At 40.1% G+C, this 23,224-nt stretch overlaps 1 protein-coding gene across 6 annotated transcripts in view; it reads left to right on the top strand.

The window, feature by feature from the left end:
- The window catches only part of ARB2A (ARB2 cotranscriptional regulator A), a 269,563-nt gene that overhangs the window by 91,739 nt on the left and 154,600 nt on the right, over positions 1-23,224 (top strand). The gene's annotated exons all lie outside the window — the stretch shown is intronic.

Here is a 23,224-nt window from a genome sequence, read left to right as displayed (position 1 = left end):
TATTCAACAGTAAAATATTCAGAAATCCTCCAGTATTGTTAGGATGCCGTGTCTATGGTGACTGAACAGCCAAAATCATTTTGGGAAACATTTTAATTTTAACATGATCATTATTACTAAATGTTGGAAGAAGTCAATGCATAAAGCCCAAAGAGTTTTACTAATTAGTTTTACTATTAATGCAATTAGGAAGAACAAATATGTATGAATAAATTGGGAGCAGGAAAGTAAGGAAAATAATTATTTATAAAAATTTTTTCCCTATTTATTGCTTTAAGTGACTTGTAATAATTGCCCAGTCATCAGTCTCATTGTATGACAAGTATCTGGGAGCCTTGGAATATTCTGAATGTGCCCAGAGGTTTCCTTCACAATTGGACTTTGGCTGTTAATGCTGTGTACCAGGCCTCAGTGAGTTCCTCAGTGCATATTTTCCTCTCTTATGCAAAGCATCTTCCTTATAAGCAAGGCGGGGGGTTGCATCTTGAAGATTTGTACAAATACCATATTTAATACTATGCACTGGACCCTTTTGGCTGTTGATGAAATATTTATGTTTCTGGACTGCACCTGGTATTCAACTCAGCATTTGGGAGGAAGCTGCTAATTTTCTTCCGTATATGTAGTCTCCTGCCCCCTCCTCAGCCATTCTGGGAGATCTCCTGATGCTCAGAACCTCGTTCAGGGAAGCTACAGGATAGAGAACTAAAAAACCCCTCTTGTGTGGGCAGAAGTACTTTCCAGTCATGCAGCCAGATCTTTCAATCTTATTCTGTGTTCATTGAACCTGCAATCTATTCATGTTGAATGTATAGGGAAGAGATTATAAAGTCAAAATAAATAGGCGAACTTCATCTGAGAGCAATGAGGCTTTATCTGTAAAGATCCGTTTTAATTTTCAGTAACCAGCATGTATTGTTTTGAAATTTTTGAGCACTTTAGCATTGTATTATAAGACAAACAATTTTGTTTATTTACTAACCTTTGAGTAAAGCCTGAACCTGCATAAGATAGTGAGCTGTTACTTCTAAAAGTCAGTAATACTACAGCATTACACATGAATGCCTTATTTCTCGCTCTTGGTGGGTTTTGGGTGGGTGGGTCAGTCATAGACAGCTGAACCATGTTGAATGTCCTAGGTATACTAGGTATGCTTTAAAAATTGAAGTGAACTAATTTGCGCTAATTCCTACTATAGATGAACAGTATTTGATATTACCATAAACCAGTTCTACAGGGATGTCTACAAAACAATTTGGAATAAATGAGATAAGCTGTGTGACTCTACAGAGAGAGAAGCCTAAAGAAGAGACAGAACTAGTAGTTTTTAACTACAAGACAAGATCAACTGCAAATATATGAGGAAAAAACACAGGCAGACAAAAATCCTGTTTCACTAAACAAATTAACATTGAATACACTGCTGAAGACAAGTTAACTGATCTAAATAATAGACTTTGCATATGGCACAAATTTTGTTTGTCCCACGAATACTGTGCTTTATTCTTCAAAAACTTGACAATGCTTGCATTGTAATTTGGATTATTTTATACCCAATCCTATGTGTGTTTTACTGAGGAGTAAGCCCCACTGATTCCAATAGAACTTTCTCCTAAGTAAGCTGCAAGGACCACAGCTTTAATTGGATTATCATATTTATATCTGAAATATATATTTAGATATCTGAGTTGCCAAATTTTCTTGCAGATTATTCTAGCATTCCACATATTTCTAGAGTAATCCATAAGTACATTCATAAATTACAAAAATGTTAACAAAACTAAGACCTTTATAACAAAACTGAGGCTATGAAAATAATATATAAATATAAATGGCTAACTAGCAAGATTATAGGTACCTTCTGAAACTTTAGGAGTACAGTATGAAAGATCAAAGTAATTATTGTTTCCAGCTATAATATGTATGTATGTATGTATGTATGTATGTATGTATGTATGTATGTATGTATGTATTTGCGAGTGTATGTTTCTGTTGATTAAGAGGATTGACTGGGTCTGGGCAATAAACTTCATTTCATACAAGGAAAGCTTACTTACCATGTTTTGTTAGAACACAATTTTTTTTCTTGACATCTGCCAACTTAATTCAGTAGTGAAAAGAAAAATGTCATATTTCATAGGATTTAACTTCGTTCAAATCAAAGCAAAATGCATAGAATGTGATATTCCTTTCAGTAATAAGAAAAAGTCTGTGTATAGAGATTTCAGACATTGTGAATTTTTAATTGTTAACAAATCTATCCTCTGATCATTTTTAAAGTATGCTTTTAATATATTAATGACTGGATCAAGATGCTGAATAAATGCATACTTTCCTTTTAAAATACATATTTCTACTTTGCTTACAGACACATTATTTCATTCAGACCACCAGAGGTTGCTGCTGTACATATTGGCAAATGTTTCTCTCAGAAACATAGAATCTTAACCAATAAACGCTAAGCATTTTATTCATTGTTGAATTAAACCCGGAAAACCATAGGTGAGATGCATATAGCTATCTTACAATTCTCTGAAGGCTTTCACTTACCTTGTGGAATTTTGATTTTATTTCTTTGAAGAGCACAACCAAATGTCAAACTGTTTCTGAGACTCACTGCACTTTATAATGTGACCTACAGGACTGTTGTTTGAGAAAAATAATACCTGAAGCTCCTTTTGTCTCATGAAACTAGTTTTGTGAGGGTTTTGATAATGACTATTTTCTTTTGGCATAGCTTCTAACTGTGGAAATGATATAAAATCTTAACTCCTGGTGTTTCCTTTCATCTCAAAATTGTTTTTATGGGTTTTCTTTTGGGTATGTCTGTTTAGATACTTCTGAATGTAAAGTGTTATTTGGCATATAAAAATGTAATATTAAAGCGCAATGGATATAGATATGAGACAAGGTTCACGTATATTTTGCTCATAATAATGTTACTTTGTTCTGTATCAGTGAAACTGTAGCAGGCCTTTAATGAATGCTATTACAGCACAACCTATGGAGAATTAGACTGGAATAACTCTGTATAGGATCGTAATGTTAATCTTTTTCATCATGGTTTTAGTTTTTGAAGAGTGAGGTAGAAAAGCTTTCTTCTCATTTAATACGTAATGATGCACAATAACAAAATCTAGAACTTATTTGAGCGTTAGAGGAAAAAACAAGGATTTATTTCCCTATTCATTTCCCAGAAGCTGCAAGCTACAGTAATATTTAATGTGAGCACAGTGAATAGCAGTTTGTCACACATACAGTTGAACAAAATACTTTTTATACAATCACATAAGTGTTGAAATAGAGGAAAGGAATAAGAGGGAGCAGCTTTATTAACAGAAGTTGATGACAGGTGGAATAGCAGCAGGAAACCTCTACAAGATAAATAGGAACACTCTATTTCTGCTCATTGTACTGTAAGATTGTTACAGTCACTTGTCTTATTTGGTTTCTTTTTTCCCATGCAATTGTTGGGGGTACTTAAAGTTTCTCTGAGAGACTGGATTTCATTACATAAATAGTGGAGCTAGCCAACTTTTCTGTTCGTGAAAAAGGAAGCGGGGATTCCCTTTTACCACCGAGAGAGTTTATGCTGGGGATCATGGGATCTTCATGAACAAAAGCAATGTAGGATGGATGCTGTAGTAAGTTGGGGAAGTAGGTGAGTGGAAAAGGTGGCTGATACATACTAGTAAGCGATTTCCAAACCGCTTCTGTTATTTCTTTCTTGTCTTTCCCATTTCCCCTACTCCTCCCACACACATTTGACAAAATAATGATGTTCAAATTAGAAGAAGCAGGCATGATTAAAAGGTATAGAAAGAATTTGTCCGGATCCTAATTAATATATTTGTACACACAAAAATATGTGGTTCAAAATATTTCTGTTATTGCTTTTAATCTAGATCACATATGTTTTATGCTGTTTTGTGCATGCCAGTATATCTGTGGAGATCATTGCATTCCAGTGAAGTATGTATGTTTGTTCTTTAAGTATGTATGTTTGTTCTGTTGTATTGAGAAAGTAAATACCTCAATTAAAGACCTCTGCCTGACCCTGAAGAGTTGCTGCCATGGGGAGCCCAATAGTCTGACTCAGTATAAGACAGCTCCTTGTGTTCATAGGGAAGGACATTTGGCATAAAGGATTCAATATCATAAAAATATTGCTATAGATCTAAAGCAAAGGAACCTTGTATAGTGAACAGGAAGTGGATTTGACTAAACCATAATGGCTTAGTCAACCATAATGGCTTTTTCAAACAATATTCGGGACTGAACCCCATAATTTAACCTAATATTTATGTTCTTTGTCTGTCTGTATTTGTCTCCCTGTTTCTCTCTCTCTCAAGTATATTACTAAGATGATATATGTAAAGCACTTCATACACTCTTGATCACAGTATAAAAGTTATTATAATCATATTTACATTTTAAAATCAAATTGTACAAACTATGCGGATTGAGCAACCACAATTTACCTCAGGAGCATTAAATGACAGAGAGGAGGAATACTGGCACGCTATGGTGATAACCTGTGTCAGACATTTGTTTGTGTTACTGTCCTAACTATTCTCCTAAGCTGTATTCAAAAGATCACCGATGGTTTGAAGTTTCTCTCAGTGAAACTGTCACCATCAACTTTTTGAGCTTCTCTTTGACTTGTACACAGCTGGACAAGAACTGAGTTTTTTCCCTTTCAGTTTTGAAAAAATGTTAATTTGTAGCATCATTGTATGCCTATACTGGACAGCCTGGTCATGTCCAGAAAAGTTACTATTAGGAGTGGTCTGAGCTGAGGAATCCAATATAATAGATGTAGTACTATGGCAGTTTACAGTATTCCATAGAAAACTCCTGTTATCAAACATATTTCCCAAAGGTGTTCTTTCCTTACAACTAATTTCTTTCAAAAGATTGTAACAGATATCAGGGTTATGACCTGCAAGTCTGAAAGCAATGAAATTTCATCATAAGAACACACATCATTTATCTAATGAATTTGAATACAGCAACCTTATAGAAACTCACACATCTATTTGAATAAGGTTTACCACACCAAATTTGTGGAAACACATTTAATCTTTCAGGTGTTCTGAAAAGGAAGTTTTGTCACATTCTGTCTGGTCAGCTTATGGCCCATAATGCATGGCTGCCGAAACGGCGATTTCGGGTCACATGGAAAACGCAGAGGGGGAAGAAGTGAAGCAAACCACTTATGCACGGGATGGGACGCAACGGCGGCAAAACCCAGAGTAACCAATTATGCACGCGGCGACCCCGGCGCCGCTTCTGGTTTCGCCCCAGTCACCCGGAAGCTGCGCTTTTTTCTGTGTTTTGCTAACGCGGCTTTTTCGGTGGCATGCACTGACTCTGCGGCCGGTTGCAGCCGGCTCCCTGCGTTATCTGTGATTTTAGTCGCCGCCATTCCACCCTGAATGCGCGCTATCCCCCCCGTGCATAATGGGCCTATGTAAAGAAGCATCTTTATTTAGTACTCAGCCCCTTAAATATAAGCTAGAAAGGGTACAGAATATCAGTTTTGAAAAATTTTATTAATAAATATTTTGACTTAATCTTTGATGATTTATAAAATTTATGGTGGGTTATTTTAAGAAGAAATTGACCTTGAGGCAATATGGCTGTGAATCCATTGAGAGCTGTAAAGATTTTTAGAAAGGTAGATTAGACTAAAAATGAATAAGGACACAGGACATCACTTCCATGCTGCTGTGAAGATATGTCTGTAGCTACACTTTAGGCTAGCTTACAGATATTTACTTTTTCTAACTTGCTTGGAAGCCTTTTCTTCACTCTTTAAACAGCATTCTTTTTTAAGTGTGCAAGGAACAATACTCTACAGAGTCATGAAATCTCTCAGGAAAACTTTTAATCCTATTTTTCCTTTTCGTTTAAATTTTCATTTAAATTGGCCACTTAAATAGTTGTTCGTAATGACTGCATCACTTTATTTGACCCGCGTCATACAGCTTTTTGATGCTTCTCTGACAGAAGTGGTAATGAAGTTTGTTTTCATTTAAAACAGTCTAATTGAGATTCAACTCATTATTTTCCCCCCAGGACTACTGAAGGAACATGAATTATAGCAGTTATGCTAAACTGAAGCACTGTGGTGGCAAAAACTTTATTACAGATTCTGAGCCATTGAATATTGTCAGATTTCTTAAATTATTGGATGAGCTATGCAGGGATGAATCAATGCCTACTAGCACAGTTTTGTATACAGAAATAATTCTTTCTTAAGTACCCATGCAATTTCTCTTTATATCTATATATTTTGTTATAGTACCCAGTCAAAACCTTTTTTTAAGGCCCTTGAACACCTTTATGCTCCTATCATACATTTTTCTGTTCCCCTACTCCTCCTTTTACTGACAGGAGTGCTGAATGGTTCAACAATGCTTCATGTCTCTTTAGGTCAGAAGGGTCAGTGGGGGCCTCCCTTGTTACCTAAAGAGGCAGTCTGCTAATTAGTTGGGGGAAATTAGCTTCAAAGGAGTTGAAGTGAGAGGGGGTAACTGGGATTCTCCACCAATGTTTACAGAGATTCTTCACTTAAGAGAACTCTTGAAATAAATCATGCTGATATTCAACTGGAAAGGTGCTTTTATTAAAAGAGAATTAAAAGGATAAAGCATGCATACAAACACACTGAGAACACATACAAGGCTAGCGAATTTAGTGATTTCTTCTTGGTGAACCAGTCTCAAAAAAGAAGGTCTGTGGAAGAGGTAGCAAAATTACCAGCGTTTACAGAGAGAGGAAGAACCCATGGCTTACTAGCAAGTGAGGCTAAGGGCATAGGAGTTTTAAGAGCTGTACACCAGTAGATGGCAGATACTTCTCCAGGTCTACCATTGATAATGCAGAGAAGACCATTTGCAAGCCCATGGTGAGTTGATGCTCACAAAAGAAAAGCATTCCTACAATGCCCTGATCTCCTCCTCCACCTCTTACAAGTCATGATGGGGGTTTCAAGGGTTGCTATTGACAGGGGGAATGTTTTTCCAGACTTTAGAGCAGTATGTCCCACCTACAAGCCTGGCAAGGGCAACAGTTTTTATAGTTGGTTTTACACAAGCAGTTAAATTAGGTGCTGGATGCTAAGAGAAGCTCCAGAGTCTATAAGAAAGGGCCCAGGCGATTCACTACTAGAGGTCCCAACACCCGCCTTTACTGTCATCCTTTATTATTATTATTATATTTATATTTATACCCCGCCTCCCCCCGAAGGCTCGAGGCGGCTTCTTCGCTAGTTATGGGGCACTAGCTTAGCCACAAATTCTTGTATAAGGGGCACAGACCTTGGGCACCCCTAGGGCAAATCTCCTATGTCTGGGTGGCTGATTAGAAAGTGCAAAGCAGGGCAACTTTGGGCTGGGGATACCTTTTCTGTTTCTCTCTCATGAGTTTGAAGAGGGTTATAACAAGCACAGATGTGGGCTGCTTATCATACTGAATCATGACTGCCCTAGTATTTCTAAGCTGAGCCTAGATCAAAGAGCAATACTTGTCTCATGCAGGTAGAAAGGGCACGTGGGGACTGGGCTGCTCTGAATTGTGTCTGCCTGGGAGCTGAGGGCCATTTCTGATTGGAAACACCTGAGTTACCATATCAAATGAGCAAAGCCTTGCTAGTTGAGTTAGGTCTGTTCCATTCACTATGGGATGCAAATGAGAGATGGCTGTGTGCCATGCAATTCAGATGCCTTTATACCAACGCCCAAAGCATGGGCAATAAGAAGGAGGAGCTGGAACTTCTCATGCTGATGGAAAGGTATGATCTAGTAGGCATCACAGAAACTTGGTGGAATGATTCTCATGACTGGAATGTAATAGTGGATAGATATGAACTGTTCAGAAAAAAACAGAATAGATCGAAGAGGTGGAGGAGTGGCACCATACGTGAGGAAAGGGCTTACCTGTCAGGAAATTCTAGTGAAGGAGAGTATATCTACAGTGGAAAGCATCTGGGTGAAAATAAGCGAGGGGAAAACAAACAGTGTGGTGGTTGGTGTCTGCTACCGACCGCCTGACCAATGAGAGGATGTGGATGCTGCACTTTGTGAGCAGCTTGGGAAAGTATCCAAGCGGCAAAACCTTGTAATCATGGGCGACTTCAATTTCCCAGATGTGTGCGGGGAAACAAACTCTGCGAAGCGTCCTCAGTCATGCAACTTTCAGACCTGCCTTGCTGACAATTTCATTTATCAAATGGTAGATGAACCCACAAGAGGTTCAGCCATATTGGACTTAATACTGACCAACAGGCAAGAGTTGGTAGATGAGGTGAAGGAGATGGGGACCCTTGGGGGAAGTGACCATGTCCTCATAGAATTCCTTTTGAGATGGGGGGGGGGCAAGGAAGCTTGTAGTCAGACGTGGATGTTGGATTTTCATAGGGCAAACTTTAATAAACTCAGAGACATGATGAGTGTCATACCATGGACGAGAATGCTGGAAGGGAACGGAGCATGTGAAGGGTGGGCGCTACTCAAACAAGAGCTATTGCATGCTCAATCCATGACTATTTCAGAAAGACGAAAACACTGCAGGAGTTCTAAGAAGCCTATTTGGATGAACAGAGAACTTCAAGAGGAACTAAGAAAGAAAAGGGAAATGTTCAAGAAATGAAGGGAAGGACAGAGCTCTAAAGAAGAGTACCTACAGTACCTAGGCACTGCAGATCAATCATCAGAAAGGCCAAAGCTGAGAGTGAGCTAAGATTGGTCAGGGAAGCCCATTGTAACAAGAAAAGATTTTTCAGTTACGTGAGGAGCAAACATAAAGTAAAGGAGGCAATAGGCCCAACTGTTGGGTGCTGATGGACAAACTCTAACGGAGGATGCAGAGAAAGCAGAAAGGCTTAGTGCTTATTTTAATCTGTTTTTTCCCACAGGTCAAAGGGTTTAGGCACATCTAGAGAGGGCAGTAGCCAAGGGATAGTATCTGGGTGGCAGGTTGACATGGACCGAGAGATTGTTGAGATGCATTTAGTTGCACTGGATGAGTTCAAATCCCCTGGGCCGGATGAAATGCACCCGAGAGTGCTCAAAGAACTTTCCGGAGAAATTGCAGAACCCTTGTCCATCATCTTCGGAACCTCTTTAAGGACTGGAGATGTCCCGGAGGACTGGAAGAGAGCAAACATTATTCCCATCTTCAAAAAAGGGAGGAAGAATGACCGGGAAACTACAGACCAGTGAGTCTGACCTCTGTTGTGGGGAAGATAATGGAGCAGATATTAAAGGGAGCGATCTGCAAACATCTGGAGGACAATTGGGTGATCCAAGGAAGTCAGCATGGATTTGTCTCCAACAGGTCCTGCCAGACGAATCTGGTTTCCTTTTTTGACCAAGTAACAGGTTTGCTGGATCGGGGAAATTCGGTTGATGTCATTTACTTGGATTTTAGTAAAGCTTTTGACAAGGTTCCCCATGATGTTCTGATGGATAAATTGAAGGACTGCAATCTGGATTTTCAGATAGTTAGGTGGATAGGAAATTGATTAGAGAACCACACTCAAAGAGTTGTTGTCAATGGTGTTTCATCAGACTGGAGGGAGGTGAGTAGCGGAATAACTCAGGGCTCGGTGCTCGGTCCGGTACTTTTTAACATGTTTATTAATGATCTAGATGAAGGGGTGGAGGTACTACTCATCAAGTTTGTAGATGACACCAAATTGTGAGGACTGGCAAATACTCCGGAAGATAGAGACAGAGTTCAACGAGATCTGAATACAATGGAAAAATGGGCAAATGAGAACAAGATGCAATTTAATAAAGATAAGTGTAAAGTTCTGCATCTGGGTCAGAAAAATGAAAAGCATGCCTACTGGATGGGGGATACGCTTCTAGGTAACACTGTGTTTGAACAAGACCTTGGGTTACTTGTAGATTGTAAGCTAAACATGAGCAGGCAGTGTGATGCAGCGGTAAAAAAGGCAAATGCCATTTTGGGCTGTATCAACAGGGGCATCACATCAAAATCACAAGATGTCATATTCCCATTGTATATGGCACTGGTCAGACCACACCTGGAGTACTGTGTGCAGTTCTGGAGGCCTCACTTCAAGAAGGATGTAGATAAAATTGAAAGGGTACAGAGGAGAGCGACGAGGATGATCTGGGGCCAAGGGACCAAGCCCTATGAAGATAGTTTGAGGGACTTGGGAATGTTCAGCCTGGAGAAAAGGAGGTTGAGAGGGGACATGATAGCCCTCTTTAAGTTTTTGAAAGGTTGTCACTTGGAGGAGGGCAGGATGCTGTTCCCATTGGCTGCAGAGGAAAGGACGCACAGTAATGGGTTTAAACTACAACGATATAGGCTAGATATCAGGAAAAAACATTTTCACAGTCAGAGTAGTTCAGTAGTAGAATAGGCTGCCTAAAGAGTTGGTGAGCTCCCCTTCACTGGCAGTCTTCAAGCAAAGGTTGGATAGACACTTTTCTTGGATGCTTTAGGATGCTTTAGGCTGATCCTGCATTGAGCAGGGGGTTGGACTAGATGGCCTGTATGGCCCCTTCCAACTCTATGATTCTATGATTTTATGAATTTCACTGTTCCTGTTGAACGGGCTCAGCTGGTCAGCAATGGATTTCCCTTCAGTGGATCTTTTCCTGGATCTCATGATGTTCTATATGTCTATTAGCAGCCTGCTTCTCTACAGTTATAGTTTTAACAGGGCAAAGGGGGACTGAGTTTCTCCATCAGGATTATAATGGGCTTTGGGGACTGCATCCTTTGCCAGGGGCTCATAGAGAGTTGACCCTGGGACGTCTGGGAGAGTCTTTGGATGGACTGAAGCTATTAGGGCTTTGTGAAGTCATAACTGCTGTTTCAAGAACTTCCATTTTTCATGGGATGCCTTATGGCTGACCTCAGCACACTCAGTTTTATCTTGCACAGCTAGATATTGAGCTGCATGTTGAGCTTGGGTGAACTGCTGTTCTAATACTGTAACTCTCTGCTTGGAAGTCTAGGCATGGGCTAGGGCTTCCTCTAACTTCTTCCTGGTAACCTGGTTGGTAGACACAAAAGCTTTTGACAAGGTTCCCCATGATGTTCTGATGGATAAATTGAAGGACTGCAATCTGGATTTTTTCATGGGATGCCTTATGGCTGACCTCAGCACACTCAGTTTTATCTTGCACAGCTAGATATTGAGCTGCATGTTGAGCTTGGGTGAACTGCTGTTCTAATACTGTAACTCTCTGCTTGGAAGTCTAGGCATGGGCTAGGGCTTCCTCTAACTTCTTCCTGGTAACCTGGTTGGTAGACACAAAAGCTTTTGACAAGGTTCCCCATGATGTTCTGATGGATAAATTGAAGGACTGCAATCTGGATTTTTTCATGGGATGCCTTATGGCTGACCTCAGCACACTCAGTTTTATCTTGCACAGCTAGATATTGAGCTGCATGTTGAGCTTGGGTGAACTGCTGTTCTAATACTGTAACTCTCTGCTTGGAAGTCTAGGCATGGGCTAGGGCTTCCTCTAACTTCTTCCTGGTAACCTGGTTGGTAGACACAAAAGTACCTTTGTCCACAAGCATATCAAATGTATTTGCTGTAGGTTATTTAACTCCTGAGCTGTAGCTTGAGTTCTTCATGGTCCACTCTGGCAATGTTAACACAATCATTCAGGGAATTCCAAAGGCCTCAAGGACACAGCCTTCTTTCTTAGAGCCTCACAAATCATTAACCTTCACACTGCAGCTGGAAGGCATTGTACAGTGTCTGCAAGGAGTTGGAGCATCTGAAAGAGCCTAACTTTTGTCCTTTCTTGATCAGCCACTTTTCTAGTTTATCTAAGTTGGGCTTGGACATGACAGTGGTTCTCCACAGGAGGGTTTTCGTTGGGGTAGAATATTTGCTCTTGTGCACTTTTTTCAGTGCACAGTCATTCAACTCCGGAGACACGCCATGGTTAGTTAACCCCTAACCTAAAGCAGTTGCCTTATTCAGGGACGGGAAGGATACACCCCAATCCTTAAAGAGACTTTAAGGACTCTATTATCCAGTAGATTGACAAGGGGTGAAAAACTCACAAGAACTTATAGCTATTGCTCTGCTGGGATTTGCTAAACAGTAGGAGAAAGAGGGTCAGGAACAAAACTGAGCTACCTAGTCCAAATTCAAATGCCAATTTCTTCAGAAGGCAGGAGTACCTTGCTCTACAATCCAGGAGAATTGCTAAATCCTATCAAGTCTGTCAGCATGGCAGATGCACAGAACTATTCCTCTTGGATGGGAAAGATCCTTGGAGAATTCAAACTATATTGCTGGGAACTCCCTTCCACTATCGAGCATGAAATGACAGGTTGTGGCTGATTATGAGGGATTCCTACCCTGTGTACTAGGTCTTTGAAGGATTCCTAAACTAGCTATAAATCAACCCTGACCAATCTAAGATGGGGAAAAGTTTGAGAAGAATCACATATCACCCCCTTGCATTCTAAAGAACCTCCTGGCTGTTTGCATGGACTCATGGGCCAATAGATGGAGCTGAATGACACAGGCCAAAGAGATGAAAGAGGAAATAGTTCCACCTTGATAGTTGTTCTTATAGCATCACACACATAGATGTACACTTATACACTAACACACTCTAGTGAGAGTTTCTCTGGAGAAGTTTGCCTGCATCTACACTCTAAGGCTTGTCAACTCACATTACTCAGAGATGCAGGGTGATGCCCACATGATCAACCATTAATCTGTTCCTCAAAGAGGCAATCTCCCTATTAATTGGGGAAAATTAGCTTTAAAGGAGACAAAGCAAGAGGTGGTACCTGCATATATAATGAAATCAAGAGTCTCTTGTGGCACAGAGTGGTAAGGCAGCTGTCTGAAAGCTTTGCCCAAGAGGCTGGGAGTTCAATCCCAGCAGCCGGCTCAAGGTTGACTCAGCCTTCCATCCTTCCGAGGTTGATAAAATGAGTACCCAGCTTGCTGGGGGGTAAACGGTAATGACTGGGGAAGGCACTGGCAAACCACCCCGTATTGAGTCTGCCATGAAAACGCTAGAGGACGTCACCCCAAGGATCAGACATGACCCGGTGCTTGCACAGGGGATACCTTTACCTTTTAAGAGGAAATCAGTTAGAAGAGGGGAAAAAGGAATTTGAGGGAAGGCTATAATTATTAGTCTTGAAGAAAAAGTTACACAGAACCAGCAGCAAAATGACCAACTTTTTACGGAGCAAGGAGAAACCTAATGGACTTATGGGTATGATATTTTGGATATGATAACAAGTACACGGCTATTGAACAGGATGCCATAATGTATAGGGCAAAATTCCCTGGGGCAACAGATGTATTGGCCTGCCTCCCAAATAATAATTTGATGTGTTTTCCAGAGATGGACAGTGATCTAGGTTTAATTGATGAAAACTATAGGTGTAAATAGTGCTTGAAGACTGTGAGTACTGGATTTGATGAAAGAGGAAATAGTTCCACATTGATAGTTGTTCTTATAGCATCACACACATAGATGTACACTTATACACTAACACACTCTAGTGAGTACTAGATTTGAAAATATAAATGTTGCTTAATTAGGGTAAATGGGTGAGAGGAAGTGAGGTTGGATGTTGATGAGATTAATCTACAGGTTCTTGGGAGACCTATTGTCCTAAATTATGCATCTTTCTAGGGCAGGAAGGAGGTCATTCTTTTTCACATTTGTAAACTACAGGCTTGTCTCTTGCTGCCATCCATTTTTCTACCTTCTTGGGGGCAAGCATTGTATTATACTTCTGATATTGGGGGTGGTATTGAAGGGTGTTAGTAGTTTCCTAGTTATAAATTGCCCCGCAGTAAAAGGAGGATCTGATTGCTAACACCTTTTTCAGACTTGCCATAAATATGCAACTATCATAGACATTTTTTCTTAGAACAGACTTGCAATATTTATTTTTACTAATCCAGACTGAAATGCATTTTCTTGATAGTGAAATGAACATTTCAGTATTGAAGAAATATCTGTTTCATTGAACATCCCCTAGATGGCACTGTTGAGAATGAAATCACTGCATAATTTAATCAAAATTTTAATTTGAATAATAATGTTCAGAATAATTTTTTCAGTATATTTCAACTGTTTTTTAATCTGTTTAAAATCTATCTTCAGCTTTTGTCAGAAGAATGAAACTGCCTTTTGAGTTCAATTCTGTTAATACAAGTTGTGATGATTTTGTAGTTGGTCATCTGAAGAATAGAAATTTAAATACTGTAGATGGAAGGTATGCTTCATCAGAAGAGAATACAATTTAGATGGAGAGACTGACAGAGGACAGAGAGAAAGCAAAAAGACTCAGGATCTCTTTTGCTTTGTTTTCCCAGAACATGGACACTTCTAGGGATGGTATTAGGCAAGGTATTGTATCTGGGTCATGCATTGACATGGACAGAGAGGTTGTTGAGAGGCACCTGTCTGCATTACATAAGTTCAAACCCCCTGGGCCGGATGATATGTACTTGAAAGTGCTTAAAGAGCTTTCTGGTGAGTTTGCAGAACCCTTGTCTATCATCTAGAGTGGGGGTTGATAACATCAAATTGGGAGGAGTAACAAACACCGCCAAAAGATAGAATTCGAAGAAATCTGAGCACATGGAAAAGTGGGCAAATGAGTACAAGATGCAATTCAAGAAGGATAAGTGCAGAGTTCTACGTCTGGGTTACAAAAATAAGAAGCATGCATAGTGGATAGGAGATACACTTCTGGGTAGCAGTGTGAACAAGATCTTTGAGTATTTATTTGGTTACACTGTATCTTGTTTTGTTGTTAGCCACCGTAAGCTGGCAGGCTGAACTGCTACCTAAAAGTACAATTTTAAATCTGTAAACCGCTCTTGCAGAGGGGTAAAAATAAAACAGTAACGGCATTGTGGGAAAAGAAAGGGGTGGGGCGGGGCGAGTCCATGATAAAAACTCAGAGGGGCCAATCGGGAGCCACTTGGCCAATCCTGGACTCGGAGGTGAGGGGGCCGGGGGAAGAGGCTTTGCCGCCGGGAAAGGAGCAGAGCTGCTGTGTCGAAGACCCAGCGGCCCTGCTCCTTTCCTGGTTCCAAAGCCGGGACCTTGGGTGGGGAGGGGGGTGGGGGAAAGGCTTCAATGTGCTGAGAAGAGCAGGCTCACCACGTCTCCGACGCGGCAGGCCTGCTCCATTCGCCACATCGAAGCCAGGACCTCGGGGGAGGGGGGTGGGGGAAAGGGGGTGGCAGGGGCGGCGCGATGGAGGGGCCTGCCAGCAGCCTTGCGAGGCTGCCAGGCCCACCTGCGCCCATGCTAGCGCCCATGCTATTCCTAAATACAATGGGCTTTACATCTAGTAAATTAAATAAACAGAGAGCCTTGTAGTACAAAAATGCCTATTTGAGGATGAGCTCATCATGAAGTCAGTAAGCACAAGCAAGGCATGGTAGTGTCTCCAGTCTAAAAGATGAAATAATATAAGTGTTTGTGTCATTTGTATGGGATTTCCTGTGAACACTTTACATACTACCTTTCTGTTTCATAATTCCATTCTGATGCTGTGAAGGGACATTTTTTCTTGTCCTAAAATATCCTCTGTTTTCTACTGATGGGGGCTGAATATCTGTAGCATTTCAAACAGTGATGAAGATTTTGACTTGATCATCATATATTAATCCATGGTTGAGGTTCCAAATGTACAAGCAAGTCATTGTGAACACTTCTTGCCTCCTTATATCCTTCTGCCAGAATCCTTGAATGTTATTTCAAACTGCTCAGGCAAGGTTGAAGTTCAAGAAGAAAAGACTATGGCTGGGCTGAAGTTAGGAGTGCTTTAGGAGTGCTGTAGTGAGACCCATAAACTTTTCTGTTCAGAGTTTATTAAATTTAACCCAAATGGTTAACTTTTCTTTTCTTTGTCAACAGTCAGGTTTCAAGCCTGGGACAGTATGGCAAAAATAATTCAAACAAAATTTCATCTAAACATCCAGAAGTTCCCGATAGAGCGGTTTCTCAGTGGAATAGGCTTCCTAGGGAGGTGGTGAATTCTTCATCTTTGGAAATTTTTAAACAGAGGCTGTATAAACATCTGATGGAGAAGTTGATTCTGTAAGATTCAAGGGGGTGGCAGGTTACAGTGGATGAGCGATAGGGTTTTGAGTGTCTATATAGTGCAAGGGGTTGGACTAGATGACCCAGGGGTCCCTTCTAACTGTTATTGTATGATTCTATGAAATTATGGATTTTTCAGATGTAACACTCAATCAGATTCTGATTTGTTTACATATATACATTGTGTACGTTAGTTTTGTGGTTGTACTACACAATGTTGTATCTTAATATCTGAACCATATCACATTCTCTTGAATAAATTATTTACTTTAAGTTACACATTAGCATAGATTTCTTTAGAATGACAGTTTCATCTATGAAAGGAGAATATTGGAACAATTGTTCAAAATTCTCATTCTTTTCAAATGAATGCAAGTTGCATAAACACTTAGAACTTCAAGGTATCAACTGGTTATCACATTAACAATAGTGATTTTACGAAAGAAGAATAAATCTATCACTTTTAAAGGAATTCCTCCTTTTTGAAGGATACCTTGAAAATGCTGGAGCATTTATGCAAATCTCATCTGTTTAATCTGTTTTAATATTTTTGTGCTAGTTAAATGTTCTTTTTAAATTTAAACTTGATGTTTTTTCTGTAAATATTTGTAGAATGGCTTTCCAGTGTCTCTTTAGTATTAATCTCAGCAAGCCCCCTCCCCCCAATAGCCCGTGTTGTTTGAGTTAGAGGATTTGCTCCCAATCTTCCAGTTAGGTCAACCAAAAAAATTAAGATATGATGGAGGGTCAGTAGAAGAAATTCATATCAAAACAACTACTCACCATGTCATTATGACAACCGGCTGTAACAAATGTGCTTCTGTTTTAACTTATGACAATTAATTGCTTTAAGTAATTTAATCTGACAGTAGCAGGATGTTGAAAGACTTGTGAAGATGCCATAAAAGCGACCTTTCTGCCTATGTGCAACCAAAAGCCATTTTTAACAAGGAGTCTCAGAAAGAGTGCAACTTCTTTTGTACTTTGTTAATTAGTTATTGATTTGAAACAATGCACTACCAAATATTGTCAGATTAGCTAGACGCCAACAAGGTCACAGTGTGACAGTCTAGTCATGAAAATCTTTCAGTGTATGAGGGTTTTTTTTTTTTTTTGGCATGTGACCCCTTGGTTTTATGTTCAAAATTGTTATGAGGCATACAATGATGCTAAGAAATTATTACATTGATTCTAACAAAGTTAACATTATGCTTCATAATTTTAAAATATCATACCACATTAAAGTTATTGCAATATCTTTTTCTGTGCCTTAATAGTGATCTTGAGATCCCAGTGATAGGCATGCTGCTGTTTTGATCTCTTTTGTGAGTAGAAATTACACATGCATGAATCCAGAGCTTTGTCTAAATATTTCAGAGAAAACTTCTTAGAATTTGTTGCTTAAACCTCTTGTGTCTTAAACAGAAAACTTGTGCAATAAAGACTATACCAGTTGATGGAATCAGGGCTTAGGTTTCATGCTTTTAAATAATAAAGCCATGACTCATTTTAATATTGTTCTTAAGAAGCAAGACCCTGCAATAACTTATGGGAAGCTTCTCAATTTCCTCTCCCTCACTATTTCCTCTTTTTTCTTCCCTGTAGTCTTTTCCCTTTTCCCTCTTTCTTATCTCCAATAAACACACCAAGGCCAGATGATTCTAAAAGAAAGGTGTACTAAAAGATATTCTAAAGCTACAGCATGCTAGAGTAGCAATACAGATAAATTGTGTGACACAGATGTTAAAGGAAAACAGACCCTAACTGGTCCCATCTCCCCCTATAGCTGGGAGACGAGTGAGGTCCAGGCTGGCTTGCTTCTCTTAGGAGGTGCCTTACCCAAAGAGTACCGGCAGAATCCTTGAGGATGGAAGTCAGGATCTACAAATGGCATACCCTGGACTCAACAAGGACATAGATTTTTTAATCTCACTATGCATGCTAACCTCATTCAGCTCTTATATCTAGTTTCCTTGTAATCCCATCTTTTTCTTTTATTGTATTTTGGACAATGTGACTGTAATGTGATGTTAGTAATATGTAATGTAATTTGGAAATTAACTAACTGGTCTCAGGACAAGATGACTTTCCAGCATAGCTTGTCACATGCTTCCATGCTTGGGTGGAGATGGATGGAGTAAGCAAATAGTCTCTTAATTATGTCTTTTCACAGCTGGGAAAGTGTCTGCTATTAATTACTAATATGGACAGTTTTATTTCTCCAATGTTTTTGTGAACTACAACTGAAGTCAAAAGGACTGAATAGCTGGAATTGTCATATGGCATAATATGGGATATTATGGCACAGTTTACTAATTCGCCACTAATTTGCCTTATAGCTGTACGCTTATGATCCATGTTCCATTTAGCCTGAGGAAGAGTGCATGCACTTGAAAGCTCATGCCTTGAATAAGTCTTTGTTGGTCTTAAAGGTGCTATTGGACTCAATTTTTGTTTTGCTACTTCAGACCAACACAGCTACCTGCTTTAATCAAACTTCAATTATCTTGGTGGAATTTCTAAGGGAGATGGTCCCTATCCATTTCCCCTGCCTCTTCTCCACATTGTTCTTTTATTATTTGATCCAGTGGTCACAGCACTGAAGCAGCAACTTGCAGACTAAGCACAAGGTTTCCAAGCCCCCATTTACGTGAGAAATAGTTCCTGTTTTCACAGCAGGTCATTTGCTGCCATCATGGCTTAGGAGCAGCCATAGATATTCCCATTCTAACAGATCGTTGTTGCCTTAGCCGTGTTGCTGTATTGTATAGCGACAATTACATTGATCTTTCAGGGAAAAGGTTTCTTCCCTGTCCCTGGATGCAGTATCCTGACAGTAATTAAATTTTACAGGGGTGTAGTAGAGCCAAAAATGTGTTGTACAGGAAACAGATTTTTCTACTTTTATTGCTGTGTATCATAATCCAGTTCTGCTTCATGCAAAGTTACTCTATTACTGTTTGACAGTGTTTATATATAACCTATTGCAACATTATGTGCAATGTGTTGGCATGTAGTGACATTTGGAAAGAATATACACAGCGTAATTTTTAATTAGTAGGAAGATTTTGTGTAAAATAAAACCTGCTTGGTTTTTAAAATTATCCTAGGGTGACCTTTAGCATATGGTTTGGTAATAAAAAATGTCGTATGTTGAGTATTAACCTTTGCTTCACCTGTCTTCTGCTGGAGCCCTTTTAAACTTGCAAAAGTAGGAATGCTGAAAAATATTCCTAAAATTTGAATGGTTGTGTACCTACTGTGAGTGCATAGTTGTCTGTTTTTCCTTATTTGGTTTTAAATTGTAGTTTTCACTGTTGTGAACCGCCCCAAGCCAGCTGTCTGGGAAGGGTGGTATAGAAGTCCAATAATTAATAAATAAATAAACAGTGTATCTCCTAAGTTGTGATTTATACAAAAAATAACAAGACTGCTTGTAGAGATAGTGAGTTGGAGTCAGATGTCACTGGCAGTTTCTTCTGACTGCTCCTTCCTGCTTCAGACCCCTCTAGAGATATTCCTCTATCTCCAGGAGCATCATTTTTGAGAGAACATTAGGCTACGGCGGGAAGAGGGAAAACAGTTGATCATTCTTATATGATCAACTGCTTCCCTGCATATGAAATAAGATGTCATCTGTTCAGCCATGTCCTACCCTCTGTGATTCTATAGGAAAGTCTTCACCATGTACCCCTGTTTCTTACTGCTTCTTTTAGTTGGTTCATGGTCATCTCTGTATCGGCTTTGATCATGTCGAGCCAGCAGATCCTTTGGCGACCACATTTCCTTTTGCCGCTGACCATGCCGAGCATTAATGATTTTTCTAGCGAGTTTGATCACATGATGTGTCCAAAGTAAGTGAGCTTTAGCCATAATATCTTGTCTTCTGATGACATAGTTGGTTTGCTCCTCTCTAAAACTATCTTTTTGGTAACTTTGGCTGTGCATGGTATTCGCAGCATTCGTCTCCAACACCATTATTCGAAGGCATCTATTCTCTTTCTGTCTTCCTTCTTCAGGGTCCAGCTTTCGCATCCATAGGTTGTTATGGGGAAGACAACAGTGTTGACTAGCCAGCACTTTGTATTAAGGCTGATATCCTTACTCTCCCATATTCGGTTCATGCCTAACATTGCGTTCCAGCCCAGTGTTACTCGCTGTTTGATATTAATATAAAATTAATATGAAATTAACTTGTTATCATTTACATAGCTATTTTGCAGAATGATAAACGCAACTTGGTTCAGACATATCATGAAACTATGGTTTATTTTAACTGGGGCTACTTTGTGAAGACAGTCCTTTGATCCTAGTTTGTCTCAACACGTGCTGTATACTATTATAGTGAGGCTTTGCTGGCCAGCAACCACAGTGTATCACTTTGTCCTGACAGAGCAGGATGTAGCTCGTCTCATAGGCTGTATATTCAAAGATCCGTTGAAACATGCAGGAGGAAGACCTGAACTGTTGGCTGTCCCACTCATCTGGTCATTCATAGGTTGCCAGAAATTGTTGTGCCTTAACAGGAATCAACACCTCATGCAGGTGGCTGTATCCTTGGTGAAAAGCTGCTGTACCATGCTGAGAGAGATCTGTGAAACAGTGTGAGCTTCAGTATACCTTAATGGACTATGCTAGCCAACTTTTTATTCATTCATTATATTTGTATGCTACCTCTTTAGAAATTTGCTGAAGCAGACTTACAATTAAAAGACACATTAAAACACATTGATATAATGAAACTCTACATATTTCTACAGTGATTGTTGGACTGCCCAAAACCCACAAGCTAAAAATACAGTGGCTCAAAGAACCACTTTCTAGCTTGGATATCTGGGCCTCCAGGAGTGCCATCTTCTGCATAAAGAGAGTTAATGCTGAATCCAGGTCACCACACCTCTGCAGAAATGCTTCCCTTTTGCCAACCTCCTTATTATTATCCACTGCAATGTTTAGACATGCCATTGCTGGATTCCTGAGAGCCAGTCAACCTAATATGTCATTCTGTGCTTTTGGAATAGGCAGAATTCTGAGGACCATACCCCATGACCAAGCCACTAGTTAGGAATTATATAGTTTGTGGAATAGGTGGTGTTAATATTCCCTCCCACAAGAGCTCTGCAAAAGTAATTGCCAACGCTTTTTTGCTTATGGCCAACAACTTTAATGATCTCATGTTATTGTCCACACTTATGACTTGACAGCTGATTTTTGTTTTTTATTGCAATAATGGTGAGAAAAAGTATGGTGGAAGAATACCCCAAACTTGATAGTCATAAAGTGCCTACTCTAATGGACAACTGTCTCGAGAGAGCATATTTGAAACTAGGACTGCATTTAAAAAATAGCATGAGTGGGTGAGGCGGCACTGTTCTGTTTGGTGATTCAGCAGAGAGTGGCAAGAGGTTCCAGTGGAGAGGCTTAACAGGGAAAAGCAAAGCACTGGCAAAGCTACATACAGAACAGCATCATCAAGATATTTCCCTTAGTAGCATTTCTGTTCTCAATATCCTTCTTGTAAGGTCTGCAAGATTGCACTCCACGACAAACTATATGAAGTCTTGGTTATTTTGCACAACACTGCTGATTTGGTCTCAGGACTCTGCTATATTTTGAGAATACTCTGAAGAAGCGGGAAGAGACAATTGTTGTGAGTAGGCAGACAGTTCTGGGACAACCTCTAATGTCTGCTCCCATTGCGTGGGAGAACTGTATCCCGCCATGCTTCCACATGTTGCCAGAGAGCCCTGTAAAATTGAAGCAAAACAGACTTGGGATCCATAAAATGCTGGCCTCTGATATTTCCAGAAATATATGGGACTCAGATGCCAATACTCCAAGAATCTCAAATATCAGTCTGGATACCTGAACATATCTGAAAAATACCTTGTGATGTAACAGCTTGCACTGTATAAACAAAAAGGTAAGGGGTAGGTTGGTGGAGAGTGGGTGGGAACTGTCCAGATTAAGGTCAAGACTGCTGTGCTCAGAGAGACCACAGGGTTGTCATCTTCCAAGTGAGGCTCTCTACCCCACCTCCCTCATGGGGAATCTGCTACAGGGAGAGGAAGGGAAGGCAATTGGAAATTGCTTTGAGATACCTGAGGCCTGCTGGGTGTCTGGGTGACCATTCCCAGTTCTCTTAGACCTCTCACAGCCCCACATCCCTCACAGGTTGTCTATTGTGGGGAGACAAAGATAAAAGGTATTTGTAAACTGCTTTGAGACTCCTTTGCGTAGTAAACAGCAGGGTTAAAAAATTCAGCACTTCTTCTAAGGAGCAACTGTGAAGGAAGCATAAGGGCACATAACATTTTATCAGCAGTAAAAAAATGGAGACAGAAGGAGCAAGGTGGACTCCTGTGTACTGTAACTACCCCATGTGGATTAGGGCAGGGGGACATTTCTGTGTCTGTGGCCTAATTCACACAAGAAGGAAAATGAGGTTGAACGCAGAACTGGGAGGAATTGGTTGCCATGTAATCTCCCCCTAAGAAGAGTCTCCAGTCTGATTTTCCCTTCACGTATCTGAAGACATGGCTCTAGAAATCTCATCTGTAACCACTATGCCACAATTTCCAAAGGTCAGTCCTCTCCCACACTGAATGAACATTCCAAACCACAGGTTCTTGACACCCGTCTCTCCACACCCATGCCCTCATTTATCACCACACCACCACAATCTCCCACACAACACACACATTCAACCCCATGCACTTACAGACTGGACAATTCCTCTTTTTCCTCTTCCCACCACCAAGCTCTAGCTCTATTCCTGGATCCAACGGACTTTGCCCCTAGTGTGTGTGTGTGTATACACCTATACAACATTAGGACTGGATAGTTACACATACACATCCCTATCCTCTTTAGCTTTTATCCTCAGCTTCCTTCCCTTTTTCTGCCATCATGATGGCAAAATTGGCCTGTACTTGGCCCTCCTTCAGTTTTACCCTTGTTCATGTTAAAATCTCAGATATGTATTGTTAGGAACAGTTACTATAAGGCCTGGCAATATTATCCCACTCATGTGTGCAGCCTGTGTGCCACTATTTAAAGGGAAATTCAGAGCATTAATCTACTGTTTTACCTGTAGCACGTGTCTGCTGCCATCCCTC

Source organism: Paroedura picta, chromosome 7, assembly GCF_049243985.1.
Source record: "Paroedura picta isolate Pp20150507F chromosome 7, Ppicta_v3.0, whole genome shotgun sequence".
Classification (NCBI taxonomy): domain Eukaryota; kingdom Metazoa; phylum Chordata; class Lepidosauria; order Squamata; family Gekkonidae; genus Paroedura; species Paroedura picta.
The sequence above is the reverse complement of the archived record's forward strand: the minus strand, read 5'-3'. Positions and strand labels throughout refer to the sequence as shown.